We start from the raw sequence: 15,247 nt of genomic DNA on the forward strand, positions 1-15,247 counted from the left end.
ATCATGTGTATGCCATGTGTATTTCAGCATCTCTCCTCATTCCTGTCCATGCCCATTTCATATCCTCCCAGTCCGTTGCCAGAACTGAAAAAAAATGTTTTTTTCAGACTCTTCTGTGTCATTTTTGCCAACCAGCCACTCCAGCCTGTATTGTTGGTCCCTATCGTATGTTCTGAAATCATATACTGGAAAGCTTCAGGATACAAACCGTGTAATCAGAGGGCTTAGATTCAAGTACTAACTCTGATGACCTTTAGCTTCTTCAAGGATAAAGTGGCGATAATACTTCTTACTTCAGTCATGAAGAATAAGTGAGATAATGTTTTAAAGAATGCTAATTATCTTTTTACTACCATTTACATTCTCAAAATGTTTTCCTCTCTTTGTATCCTCTACCTGTGCCCTTCATTATCCACTTGACTTGTTAGTTTTACCTCTTTAGATTACTGGGGCTGGGGTCACCTGATCCCTTTCTGTCTACCAGAGAGTCAGCGCACAGTGGAGAGCAGTCAGTAGACCTGGCTTGTTACTGAGTGCTGCAGGGCTGAGAATGCGTGAGTCACCGTGCTGGGCAACTCTGCTCTGGACAACTGTGCTCTGTTTATCCAAGGATAGAAACGTTTACCTTAATTCTGAAGAGCTGTTTCCAAATACCATATCTGAGTCTCTGCAAACTCCAAACAGTTGATCCGTCATACTTCTCTTATGCAGTGGCAGCTGTGTTCTCTGGGCAAATATTCCACAGGCAGACAGCTAGATGGATCCAGTTAAAATTCACACAAATAGTGATGTCTCAGCAGTAATTTTTCATGTAATCTTTGTCTTAGTTTCTGCAGAATCTAGTTGATAAAAAATGATTTGTCCCTTTGAAAGCTATCATGGATGGACACACAGAGACCCATACACACTCACAGAAATCTGCTTTTTATAACAGTTCATACTTTGAGAAAAAAAATACCCTAATTTTCTAGAGTCACGAAGAATAAATGAGATAATTGTGTGATTTCCTCAGTAAACCTGCTGTCTAGATATGATTATGTGTGTGTTCGGTCAGTCAGTTGTGTCTGACTCTTTGTGACCGCATGGACCGTAGCCCACCAGGCTCCTCTGTCCATGGGATTTTCTGTGCAAGGATACTGGCAACTGGAGTTGCCATTTCCTTCTCCATGGGATCTTCCCGACCCAGGGGTCAAACCCGTGTCTCCTGCATTGGCAGGCAGATTCTGTTCCGGGAGTTGGTGATGGACAGGGAGGCCTGGCATGCTGCAGGCCATGGGGTCGGACAAAGAGTCGGACACAACTGAGTAACTGAACTAACGCACTGACCAGGAAAGCCCCTAGATATGATTAGTCTCCAATTAAAGTTGCTAAGATACTGCTCAGGTACAGTGGTGGGGGGTGGGGATAGTTTTGAGTGGTAAGCAATTGGGTAAATAGTACCTAATCACAAGCATAGTAGTGATTATTTATATAGCACTTCTACATCCAGGGACTCTGCTATGGTTTGTAGCTTTCCCTGTACCCGTATGTTCCTTTATGGTCTCAAATCCAAGAAGCAGTGTTGAAATTAGGACACCAAGGTCCAAAGAAGAGAGTGACTTCTGGGGACAGAAGAAGGGGGCTTGCGAAGGAAGTTGGAAAGTGAATGTGCTCCAGGGAGCTGGCATGTTTTCCTTTGCAGAAATTGTCTCTGAAGTGAAGTAGAGGGGACCATCCACAAAGAAGGAGTGGCAGTGAAGGGACCTGGAAGACCACAGGCATCAGAGTCACTCAGACATGGACAGGTATTTCAGCTTAGCTGCCTCTTAGTAACTAGCCTTAAGCAAGTTCCTAACCCTGTCTGGGCCTTGGAGTTTTCACTGGCCCATCAAGGGAAACATAATGGCCATAGTGATGCTGTGAAAAATAAATCAAATAATGTTTAGCAAAGGGCTTCCCAGGTGGCTCAGTGGCAAAGAACCTGCCTGCCAATGGAAGAGACATGGGTTTGATCCCTGGGTGGGGAAGATCCCCTGGAGAATGGAATCACAATGCACTCCAGTATTCTTGCCTGGAGAATTCCATGGACAGAGGACCCTGGCGGGTTACAGTCCATGGGGTCACAAAGAGTCAAACACGACTTAGCAACTAAAAAACAACATATAACAAAAGGATTATTAGTCTGCTACTTAAAGGTTGTAGCGCCCATAGAATGTGTTTCTTTACCATTTTCAAGATTTTATCAGTAGGCTTCTAATATTAGAATTAGGAAAAATAATTGTGTAGGTTTAAGTGTAGCCAAAGGAACACTGAACAACTGTAAGAACAACTTTAACTGTTACTTGCACTCAATGTAGATCATGATTTTTTCCATTTTTGCTTTCTTTGCCTCTTTCTTTCTTCCCTTCCTCCTCTCCTCGTTTTTTCTTTCTGTTCTGAAGTGTACGTCAATATCCATCTCTAAAAATACATTTACATTTCCTTACCTAGCCAAACTAGAAGTGACAAAATTAAACCTAAACTGAAAATTGGCAGTACTGGAGCTTTGGAAAATAGTTTAAAACATAATTTCTGTGTAGTTTATGAGTTGGTATTCTTTTTTTTTTTTTTGCGAGAGTGATCAAATCTAAGGATTTCATGCATGCTTTTTCATTTTGCTTGCCTTCCTTAAGTTTATTTTTCAGAATATATTATACTCAAGATTTAAACATACTCAAGTTCTGTGAAAAATGAGTAAAACAGTGATGTGGGCATGTTCTAATAGTTGTTGACATTTTACCATAAAGCCTTGAAAGTTTTTTAAGGGGTAAATACTGTGGAGGAAGACATCATCCAATTTTCAGCTTCAAGCAATCCCATCCTCTTTGTTCCCACATATATACGGACTCCTGTAAAGTTGGTGTCTGACTTTGCTATCTCTATGCATTTTGAAAGACTATTTTTGGAATTAAGAAAGGTGTTTTCCTAGATGAAGAATCAGATAGGAAATACAGAGTCCTTTATTCCATACAGTAACCCACCAGTGGGTAATATTATCCCCATTTACAGATGGGGAGCTTCCCTGGTGGCTCAGCGGTAAAGAATCTGCCTGCAGTGCAGGAGACTCAGGAGACAAGGGTTCAATCCCTGGGCCAGGAAGATCCCGTGGAGAAGTCAACTCACTCCAGTATTCTTGCCTGGAGAATCCCATGGACAGAGGAGCCTGGGAGGCTATAGTCCTTGGGATCGCAAAGAGTCAGATACGAGTGAACAACTGAACTACCACCACCATTTACAGATGCAGAAACTGAGGCTTCAAATCAGAAGAATGTTTACTGAGGTTACACAGCCTGTAAGCGGAGCAGCCAGTGGGCCCTGTTGGTCTGTCTTCAGAATCTGTGTTCCAAGTACAGCGCTTCACTGTTTCTCTTCCTTGTGAACTGTCACGTTGCAGTGAACGTGAACTATACTGCAACCTAAACCGAAGAGAGTAAAGTGGCCAAGTTTACAATCAGCATCCTGTGAACAAAGGGTATATTTACTGGAGTTGGATATTCAGTCTGGAACTAGGGGCTTCAGTAAAGAGAACTATTGGGGAACAAGGGAAAGGAGCTACTATGCACAAATATACACTTGAATCTATTTCTAAAGAATTTGAAGACAAAAACTTCACCCTGTAGAGTAGGGCTTCCCAAGCATGATGTCTCTCTCTCTTTTTTAATTTATTTAATTGGAGGCTAATCAATTACAGTGTTGTGGTGGTTTTTGCATACATTGACATGAATCAGCCATGAGTATACATGTGATGTCTCTTGAAAGGAGTGTAAAGTGATGTGACCATCACAGTTGACACATGAGGAAGCCAAATCAGACCAGCGCGCTGCTTTCCTGCGTCGTGATGGGCGTGGGTCATGTTTCAGAAGCCCCACACGAGCATGTGCCACCTGTCAGGAGGTGCTGTGGGAGGCCGGTCTGCCCTCAGTCAGTTGTCTGAGGCTCAGAGGCCGAACCAGTTGCTTCTGAAAGGGTGGCTGCTGGAAACCCTGCACACACAATGCTGCTTCCATCAGATGACACGGAGTGGCTTCCATCTCCATGTCATCTCCTTTCACTTGAACTGCAGGGAATGACTTCACTGTTGATTATTGTAAACATCAACTAGGATGATGACAGATGCAGAAAGATAAACCATGGCTCCCTGAGAGCATCCAGAACTCTATGCTGTTGAGCCTCAGCTAGTTTTCTTGCTGGTACTTTCATTATAAACACTAAAAAGAACATTCTGGAACATTCTGCTTCTGCAGGGCAAGGAACAGTTTGGAGCATCGCTGTCCACCTGACCCCTGTCTCAAGGAATCTGCTGATTTCTAAAGCAGACTCAGAGGCTGATGTTACTATTTTCTTGAGCATTCGTTCAGGCATCCTTTTCTTGCCCTGATTGCTGGCACTTGCCTTTCTTTCGAATACCCAAACTTTATATTAGAGAAAGCCCTCTATGGGTCAGAGTTGTAGTACATAAATATCGCTTTATTTTTAGAAAGCAGTACTCATTCCGCAATAATTAAGTTGCTTTGGGGGTCACTAAAATGTCTGTTGCCGTGAGATTTACCTTGAACAGAGCAGGTCTGCTCACCGGCAACAGTGGCTTTTTATTTAGACTGTGCGCTAAAGCAACTGGGGAAATTTTCAGTGAAGACTGCAGCCAAGGGCCCCCCTTCAGAGATTCCTGGTTTAATTGATCTGGAGTGGGATCAGGTATTGGTAGTTTTAAAAGCTCTCCAGGCATTAATAACACACAGGCAGGGTTGAGAACCAGTGCTCTTGAGGAATGATTCTCAAAAACTTAAGTGTGCCGCAGAATCCCCTGACAGGCTTGTGAAAACACAGACCTGCAGGCTGCAACCCCAGAATTTCTAGTGCAGGAGGTCTGGAGTGGGGTCTGAGATTCATCATTTGTAAGTTCCCAGGCCGTGCTGATGCTGCTGGTTCTGGGAACCCACTTTGAGAACCTCTGGCTGAGAGGACTCTTTCTGATAGCTGTATAAGTTTCTGTTTTGTTTTGTTTTTAAGAAATGATATCAGTACAAACACCCAGCCTTGTTTTTTGTAGAACAACCACACCAGGCACAAACATTAAAATATATTTCTCTTTTCCTAGGTGATTTGGGCCTTTTTTTTTTTTTTCCCTTTAAACCAGTATCCTCACTGACAGGCAACTAGAGACTCAGGATCTGAAAGGAACTAGATTCAAGGCAGATTAGTTGTTTTGTTTTGTTTTTTAAATAGATAGTGTTGCAAGGGTCTGTAGAATCGTCGCTCAGGCTAATAGGCTAATAAAGTTACCCACATATTGTTCAGCTTTACTGAGATGTGTAGTTTGGGAAAAGATGAAATGACAACACTTTTAATGTTCTGGACAGCAGGATACGTGGCACAGAAGTGCAAAGGTGAATACAAAGCATGGTACTTGGCCCGCAAAACAGGACCCTTTAGGTGCAGTATGTGCGGTCTCTGGCTAGATGTGTAGACTTCTTATTTAATTGGATATTGTAGATTTCTCTTTATCCAGTTCTTGGGACTTTTCCTATTTGCCTTTTGAAAAGCCTCCGCCATCTGTAAGTGAAAAGCCCATGATGGGCTGTTTGGTCTTCTAGGATGCCAGCTCCGCCACGTCCCTGGAGTACATGCACCGTCCTCCTGCCTTTACCCAACCTTTATGGCTCGGCTTTCCCAGGTAGCGCTCATGCTAAAGAACCCGCCTGGCAGTGCGGGAGGTGGAAGAGACATGGATTCCATCCCTGAGTCAGAAAGATCCCCCGGAGGAGGGCATGGCAGCCCACTCCAGTGTTCTTGCCTGGAGAATCCCATGGGCAGAGGAGCCTGGCAGGCTACAGTCTATGAGGTCGCAAAGAGCTGAACATGACTGAAGCGACTTAGCACGCACACAGCCTTTATGGAAGTGCGAACTTGTGGAAACAGCTGTACCGTGTCCATGCTGGGCTTGTAGGATTGGGCTTTGAACCCAAGCAACAGGGCAGCCTGACTCACCCTTCCTGCCGTGCAGCTTCTCTCGGTGAGAGTGTCTATGCTGGCTGATAGAGAAGAAAAGAGCCCATTCTGTCCCTTTGACAGACCCTTAATTAATAGTAATCATGAAAATTGAAGTTGTGCACAGCCATGGCTATTCACCATTGTGGTCTTAGCAATTCCTGGACTGTGTGAACAGAGCGCCTCTTATTCTGCAGTTAAATGAAAAATAATGGCATCACTTCAGCCTTAAGGAAGGAAATGTTCAAGTGCAACCTCTGTGTAATTAAGCTGAACATGATTATCAACAGAAAGTGATTGTACTTGTGTTCAGAGGCGAGAAGAGATAAGCCACCAGGCATGTGGCATATCAAAAGAAAATGGTTCTGGGGATGTTTGATGTCCCCTCCCGGAGCCAGCCAGCTCTGTGCCTGATGGGCCCCAGGGTTGGGGCAGGTGCCACCCTTCATACCATTTTCTCTCTTTTCCGGTCATTTGAACATTCTTTCTCATCCATTCTTGAGACTGTCTTGTACTGTCTGTTTGCCATTTCTCTGTAGATCTTTCGCCTGCATCTGTCCCTGCATTTTGTTTTATTTGTTACTTTCTTCTTTGGCAAGAATTGCCTTTCTCCACTTGACCTTGCCACCAGCTTTCTGACAGGCAAAAATTAAAGCAGTCCATTTAATTTTTAGCCACAACAGGTGTTGAGTGATTGACCCTCACTCCAGAAACCTCATTTATTCCTCACTTCTTTATTACCCCCTCATAATTCATTAGCTTAATAAAACGCATGTGTGAAAGTTCGAAGTGGAAAGCACCGCTGTACGTAGTGTGGATGCCTGCATCCCTCTCCTGCCTAATCCTGGGGATTTAAGGGGACCAAGCTCCTAGTGATATAGTCAAGTCTCCAAGATATGGTACTTCAAAGAATCTCCAATTGGCGAGCTTTGAAACATAGGATTCCTTCTTTGCTGTGGTACCCTCGTAAGACACCTCTTACAGAAAATGCTGCCTCCGTTCCCTTTAGTGGAATCCTACATACATAAAGCCTTTCTCTCTTCTGCATTCTGATTCCCAGCAGTCCCAAAATAGCCCATATTTTCAGCTGGTTCCAGAGCACTTCCAAGGGGCCCAGCCTCATTAGAGAGAGCCCCGGACCCCAGTGCTCATCACCCCGGAATATCCATCTCACTAGCATCTGAGCTTGGTCGATGGGTCCCAAAGGCCCACAGAGGAAGGGGTGGGTGGTGTGGTCATCTTAATTTCAGTTTAGCAAATGTCTGAAGCTCCCCCGCCCCCCGCACCGCCCTTTAACGTTTTCGCCAGAGCCCAGATTCCTCTTGCCAAGTCCTCCCCCACCTCTTCGTTCCTAAACCCCTGTGTATTATGAAGGAAATGAAATCCATATGTTTCTGATTCATTTACACGTAGCTCATCAAAATGTAGTTTTGTAAGAGCTCTTTGGTATCCAAGAAGCATTTGGAGCCTTTTTATGAGACTTTTGACTCCACCCCCCCCATCCCCCCAGCCCTCCATCCCCTTAGAAACAGGAAGTTGGGACTTGCCAAGAATAAATAAAATCAAGCTTCAGGGTTGACTCTGTCCCTGGGCTGAGCCACTAGACCTAAGTGGACTCACAACTCCAGCATCAACAGAGAAAGACCCTCTTCCCCCTTTTCAGGGTGCCAGGGGGGCAGCCCTCATGCCACTTACACCACACCCCACCCAGCAGTAAGTTCAGTCTCCCCATCTGCTTCTCTTAAGGCAGCCGCCCACCTCCACACACTTGTTTTGCAGCCGAGTCTCTCCTCTGGCCGAGGGAATGAGAGCAGACAGAGGCACAGACGGCTGCTGCTAGGGCAGTGAGCGGACTTGAACAGCCATTCCCCACCTCTGTCCACTCACTGGTCCCTAGGGTCTTTCTCTCAGACTTTCCCACCCACAGATGCTTACCAAGCAGTTGACTTTCTGTCTTTTCACTGGGATGGTGGCTGAAATACCCACAACTCTCAAACCAGGCTTCAGGGCAGCAGAGTCATCCTTTTATGGATGGATCCTTTTATCGAAACATTTTGGAGTGTTTCATTTTTCTTCAAGGAAGGCTTATAAGCTTAAAGGGAAAAGACTGCCTGCTGCCACTAAGACTCCAAAGCTTTTACTGTCAACCTCAGACATGAAATGAATCAACTTTTTTCTAGAGTGGGGTTATGGATAGGTTGTTGGGGGTGTGTGGATTTTCCTCTTGGATCCTAAGGATGATGAATTAATGGAGAACTATTCAAGAGCTTGCAAGGATTCCTCGCTTGGGCTGTTGTCAAGAGTGCAGTGGAAGGGGTCCTGCTCTTGTCTTTGCACGTCCCAGCTTGTTTCCCCTACTCTGTCAGGATGGTGCTGGGCCTTTTAGGGGCAAAAACCTGAGTGCATGGGGAGGCAGGGAGTGGGGACAGAGCTGGGCCTGAACATTCTTACCCCACTTCTAAGCTGCAGAACTCTGGCTCTTTCCACAGTGTGTTTTATTTCTTCACGTGGTGCATATGTTGTATTAACAACTATCTACTCTTTCCTAAGCTGCGTGGACTCCAAGGCTATTTAGCTGCAGAAGAATTTGGTAAAGTCTGTGCTGAGTTTCAACATGAAGACAGTTAAATATTAGGTAGACATTTTGTGTATATGTATGTAAATGGGGGACCCATTCTCAGCAGAATTCTTGAGAAAACAGCAATTGTAAAATGTTTTAGCTAAGTTGGAAAAGAGTCTGAGTTCCAGTTTGTGAGACCTTGCAATCTGAGCTTCACCTGAAATCCCACAGCAAGGAGAACCTTTACCAAAGATGCTTGTGTTGAAGCCGTTTCCTTCCTGGTGAAAGGGCCTGGCAGCAGTGTGCTGGGTTTATTTGGTTAGTTCTTTCTCAAAGTAAGTTGGTGCGTCTGTGATCCAAGGACAGATACCTGTCAGTGCATTGCTGAAGGACCTTGAGATGGCTTGAAATTTGCTTGACAGTGAGGACCACATGAGCATGGTTGAGGTTTTCTTCATTCTGTGCTGGTCCTTACTTTCCAGAAAAATATGCTGCCTTAGGTTTATAGATAAACAAACACTATACACACAATCTATTTAATCCCCTCAGGTCACTTAGTACTGTCATCCCAGGTAGAGAAATAGCAGTTGACGTTCACCCAGTGAATTTTGCCGAGTGTGAGTCATTCACTGATTAGCTCATGTGTTCATCAGATATGAAGTCCCTGTGTGTAGTCCTGTTCAAGGTGAGGGGAACTCATCTCCCTGCTTGTGGGTGGAGGTTACATCTCAGTGCTCACATGGAGAGTAGCAGAGCTGGGGGGTGAGCCTGGGCCTTCGGTTCTGTTCAGAAAGTTTAAGATATCACTTACATGCGGAATCTTAAAAGAAATGACACAGATGAACCTATTTACAAAGCAGAAATAGACGGTCAAACTTACAGAAACAGCTTATAGTTGGTGGAGGTGGGGGGAAGTTAGGGAGTTTGGGATGGACATGCACACACTGCTGTGTTGGAAATGCATAACTAACAGGGACCTACTGCATAGCACAAGGAAGTCTGTTCAATATTATGTAGCAACCTACAAGGGAAAAGAATTTTAAAAATAGGCACGTGTGCGCGCGCGCCTGTGTGTGTGTAACTGAATCACTTTGTGTACATCTGAAGCTATCACAGCATTGTTAATCAACTATGTGTGTGTGTGTGTGTGTAACTGAATCACTTTGTGTACATCTGAAGCTATCACAGCATTGTTAATCAACTATGTGTGTGTGTGTGTAACTGAATCACTTTGTGTACATCTGAAGCTATCACAGCATTGTTAATCAACTATGTGTGTGTGTGTGTGTGTAACTGAATCACTTTGTGTACATCTAAAGCTATCACAGCATTGTTAATCAACTATGTGTGTGTGTGTGTGTAACTGAGTCACTTTGTGTACATCTGAAGCTATCACAGCATTGTTAATCAACTATGTTTGTGTGTGTGTGTAACTGAATCACTTTGTGTACATCTGAAGCTATCACAGCATTGTTAATCAACTATGTGTGTGTGTGTGTGTGTGTGTGTATGTGTGTAACTGAATCACTTTGTGTACATCTGAAGCTATCAGCATTGTTAATCAACTATGTTTGTTACCGAATCCAAGCTCATCCTGCTTAGGTATTGAGGCAAGGAATACGACTTTATTCGGAAAGCCAGCTGACCAGGAAGATGGTGGACTAGCACCTCAAAGTAACCATCTTATTGGGGCCTGGATGCCAGATTCTTTTATAGATCAGAGATGGGGGGAGGTGAGGAAGCAAAGTAAAAGGGCCATTAATCTCACAAACATCTCCTAGAACGGCAAGCCTCGGGCAGGGGATGTGTTAATTTCTTCCTTCCTGCCTTCTATAGGTGAACAGAGTTCTGAACAAAGGCACTTTAGTTTACAGCCAGGTGGAGGGACAGGATTCTCTGAGGCAGGCCCTTCGGCATAATTATATTAACAAAAGCAATGAAAAGCAAGTCACAGAAACAGTTTCACCATGGAGTCAGAATTGGCTGGCCTCTTCTCTGCCGTGTGTTGTTCAGTTCAATTCAGTCGCTCAGTTGTGTCTGAACTGCAGCTGCAGCACGCCAGGCCTCCCTGTCCATCACCAACTTCCGGAGTTTACTCAGTCTCATGTCTGTTGAGTCGGTGATGCCATCTAACCATCTCATCCTCTGTCGTCTCATTCACCTCCTGCCTTCAATCTTTCCCAGCATCAGAGTCTTTTCAAATAAATCAGTTCTTTGCATCAGGTGGCCAGAGTATTGGAGTTTCAGCTTCATTCAGCATTAGTCCTTCCAATGAATATTCAGGACTGATTTCCTTTAAGGTGGACTGGTTGGATCTTCTTGCTGTACAATGGCCTCTCAAGAGTCTTCTCCAACACAACAGGTCAAAAGCATCAATTCTTCAGCGCTCAGCCTTCTTTGTAGTCCAACTCTCACATCCACACATGACTACTGGAAAGTTTCACTAAACCCGAAGGGGTGCCTGGAGAGGGCTACAGCCCTCAGCCACATATACAATCAGAAAGCAGTAAACACAGTCATACCCCAACTCAGGGAATTAGATAGGTGGATGAGCAATTATCGTTCCCATTTATTGATCACATACAAAGTCTCAAATAATGATCATCTCAATGGGCACAACTCTATAAGGAACTATTCCCCATTCTATTTATGAAGAAACAAGCTTTAAACAACCCACCCTGAGGACATTTACATCATAGGGAACAGAGTTGCGATGTCCAACTCTTTGACCCCATGGACTGCAGCACACCAGCCTCTTCTGTCCTCTACTATCTCCCCGAGTTTGCTCAAATTAATATCCATTGAGTCGGTGATGCTATATAATCATCTTATCCTCTGCTTCCCCCTTCTCCTTTGGCTTCAGTCCTCCTTTTTTAAAAAATTTATTTATTTTAATTGGAGGCTAATTACTTTACAATATTGTAGTGGTTTTGCATACATTGACATGAATCAGCCATGGGTGCACACGTGTTCCCCATCCTGAACCCCCCTCCCACCTCCCTCCCCATCCCATCCCTCAGGGTCATCCCAGTGTGCCAGCCCTGAGCACCTTGTCTCATGCATCGAACCTGGACTGGCGCTCTGTTTCACATATGATAATATACGTGTTGCAATGTGTTCTCTCAAATCATCCCACCCTCGCCTTCTCCCACAGAATCCAAAAGACTCTTCTGTACACCTGTGTCTCTTTTGCTGTCCCGCATACAGGGTCCTCATTACCATCTTTCTAAATTCCATATATATGCGTTAGTATACTGTATTGGTGTTTTTCTTTCTGACTTACTTCACTCTGTATAATAGGCTCCAGTTTCATCCACCTCATTAGAACTGATTCAAATGTATTCTTTTTAATGACTGAGTAATATCCCATTGTGTATATGTACCACAGATTTCTTATCCATTCTTCTGCCGATGGACATCTGGGTTGTTCCATGTCCTGGCTATTAAAAACAGTGCACCTTCAGTCCTTCTTAACATCAGGATCTTTTCCAGTGAGTCAGCTCTTCACATCACATTGCCAAAGTATTGGAGCTTCAACATCAGTCCTTCCAATGAATATTCAGGGTTGATTTCCTTTAGGATTGAGTGATTTGATCTCCTTGCAGTCCAAGGGACTATCACAGTTCAAAAGCATCAATTTTTTGGTGCTCAGCCTTCTTTATGGTCCAACTCTCACATCCATATGTGGCAACTGGAAAAGCAATAGCTTTGACTAGACAGACTTTTGTTGGCAAGGTGATGTCTCTGATTTTTAATAAGCTGTCTAGGTTAGTCATTGCTTTCCTTCCAAGGAGCAAAACTGTCTTTTAATTTCATGGCTGCAGTCACCATCCACAGCGATTTTGGAGGCCAAGAAAATTAAATCTGTCACTACTTTAACTTTTTCCCCTTGTATTTGCCATGAAGTGATGGGACCAAATGCCATGATCTTAGTGTAAGATATAACCAACTATACTCTAAAATTATATTAAAAAAAAAAAAAAGCAGTGACTTTCCCCTGAACCAAAAGGTACACTTCATTCTCATCAAGCAAGTCATGGTCAAGAGTCAGAACTTGTAACCTGCCAACTTGTTAATTTCCAATTGGAATAGCAGTGGAGAGTTCTTACTCTTCCCAAGCCTGTGGTAGTTGTGGCTTTCTTTGAACTAGCCTCCTGAACATAACATTGACTGAATTTGATTCAGAATGATCAATGCCAGTTGATTTCTGCTTTTCCTTAGTTGTATTAACCTGAATTGTGTGCAAAATACCTCAGTGGCAGTTGCACCTCAGGCCTTACCATAGGTGAATTTGAATTCACTATTTGCAGATTGAATTATTTTGAACATTGTATGAAAATTAGCATTTAAGATGTGTTATTTCTTACATCTGTTATTTTAAGTAAGGTGAATAAATCCCTGTTCTTTTGTCTTTTGTTTAAATATACATTTTAATCTATTTTTTTTAAAGTAGTGGCTTTCCTCCCTGCACACCCCATAGCTAACTCCCCTCAGTTCTTGTATTATAATGTGTAAAAAAAACTGTCATTGCACATGGCAAAACTCCCATACTAGAATACTAGAATCTAAGACTTCAAGGAAAAAGCATGTTTTTCAAAACGTTGCTGTCACCTAGGTGTTTAATGTTCAGGATGTTTTTGGCTGCATGTTTGAGTGGTTTCTAGTTGAGAATGTCTCAGGGACTAGAACTGCTAGGGGAAGCCATATGGATTGTCTTTTCACTGTGGGTCAGAATGGGTGAATATTGGCACTTCCTTCTGGCCTGGTCTGCTGCGTTTGTTTCCTCCTTGCACCTGGCATGTAGTAAGTGCTTAATAAATGGGAGGAAAATTACTGTGTATGTCCCAGGCACTCAGGCATTTCTGAGCAGTCTAACCTTTTGTTCATTTTTTTCTCCTATAGTAGCTGAAGTGATACAATGTTGTATTAAAACTTGGTATTCATAACCTTTGCAGCAGTAGCTGACAAGATTTTTCCGTGCGATCTGCCCTTCTCCAAAGGGTTTCTTAAACTCTGATTCCTAGATTATGACCTAACTACGAAACAAGATGCACTTCTCACCACCTCTTATGGTGCTAATGAAAGGGGTTCTGATGGCACAAGAGATAAAGCATAATAGATTAAGATAATGTGTGTCAGGACCCTCATCTTTGTGTGGGGTTTTGGGGGTTGCCCTCCAGCTTACCTGTCCCCACCTATATACCCTGTCATAAGACACAGGTTCTACTTGGGCTCAGTAAAAGTTAGCGTTTGGCTTTATTCTTGTGATTAAACAAGTCATGTCGTGAGGCCTGGTGGGAAATGAGCAGAATAATCTAAGTGGATGTCTTTTCTTTACTTTTGTTTCCCTTGCAAATTGTTTCTGTTGTTTTGTTATTGTTGTTTTATGCGTTTGTGTGTGTGTGTGTGCGTGCGTGTAAGTACTTGAAATAGAGAAAATGGCTGTGGAGATCTTGATAAAAAGGTACAGAATCAGGTTCAGCTTCCATATCACATCCCAGGCAAATTCTGAGATCTGTGGGAAAACAGACCACATGTTGATGTCAGTTCATAATACACTCCCCAGAACATGCGATGAACAGTGACTCCCACACAAAGCTCCTTCCTTTTCAAACCAATTACCTGATGATGCAGCATGTTTTCTTACACTTTTCCTAAATCCCAAGGCATCTCCTTGACTCGGTTGTTTCAGGAAAAAAGTCCAGACAGTGAAGCTTCAAGGTGGTCAGTGGTAAAAAGTCAGAAAATGGAGTAATCTGGCTTGATGAAGGAACAGTGTCTTTGAGAGCTTTCCTGTATAATTTTCTTTAAGATTCAAATATGCATAACAGTTTCCAATAAAGTAAAAGGACAAGTTTTAAAATATAATGTGTCATGTGACCTCATCTGTGTTAAATAATAACACACATGGGGTAGCTTGTGTGTTGACCTACAGTGTGGAAAAGCATTGTTTAATTGTGGTTGGAGGTCATGTTGGGCAAACATAGGAAACTTGAACTAGTTCATTATACATGTTTAATTCTTTAATTTTTTTATAATGGACATGCATTTATTTTAATGACAATAGTAGAAGTACTGAATCTGAGTTAGGCAGGGAAGTGCTCTTTCTTTTCTGTATGCTTGTTAGTCTGGAAGAGTCTGTTCTAGATGTGAAGGTGTCAGATATCCTGTGTTACAGCCCCAAGGACTGACCTGAGCCCCTTCCCTACAGTGAGCTTCATTTCTAAGTTAAACAGTTGGTCTGCTTTTATGAAATACACCTGCAGCATCTGTCCGTGCCAGCTGCCTTGAGAGCTTTTCCTGGAAATAACTGTGGAAGAAGTGAAAAAAACTGACGCAAAGACGGAATCTTTTATCTGTCAGCAATGCCTACCCTTTTAAGTTTCGGTTAAGACTGAAACATACACGCACACACAGAACCCAGGAACATTTGTAAATTTGCAAGAATAAATATGAAGGCTGGACGAGAGGCCGTTTTTGTTTTCAACGCCAGCTTCAGTTTTGCCTGGTTTGTGTAGGAAGGAACTCCCTCCTTTCTCCGTGCCGCCCTCTCTCACAGCAGCAGTTGCCCTCCTGGTTCTGAGGAGGACTCCTGGGAGATGCTGAACTGGGTCCTGGCCTCCCAGGGACGGGCAGGGCTTTGGGTGTGCCTGCCTGCTGCAGTTGGATGCCTGGCTCCCT

At 43.5% G+C, this 15,247-nt stretch overlaps 1 protein-coding gene and 1 long non-coding RNA gene across 2 annotated transcripts in view; one reads left to right on the forward strand and one right to left on the reverse strand.

Moving 5' to 3' along the window:
* The window catches only part of PDZRN3 (PDZ domain containing ring finger 3), a 269,039-nt gene that overhangs the window by 79,726 nt on the left and 174,066 nt on the right, over positions 1 to 15,247 (forward strand). The gene's annotated exons all lie outside the window — the stretch shown is intronic.
* LOC138424240 (uncharacterized) lies at positions 3,273 to 8,008 on the reverse strand. The gene is made up of 2 exons (XR_011250708.1): positions 7,942 to 8,008; positions 3,273 to 3,434 (listed from the first exon to the last, which is right to left on the reverse strand). It is a non-coding gene; the product is annotated as an uncharacterized lncRNA (long non-coding RNA).

Source organism: Ovis canadensis, chromosome 19 (assembly GCF_042477335.2).
Source record: "Ovis canadensis isolate MfBH-ARS-UI-01 breed Bighorn chromosome 19, ARS-UI_OviCan_v2, whole genome shotgun sequence".
NCBI classification, from domain to species: Eukaryota; Metazoa; Chordata; class Mammalia; order Artiodactyla; family Bovidae; genus Ovis; species Ovis canadensis.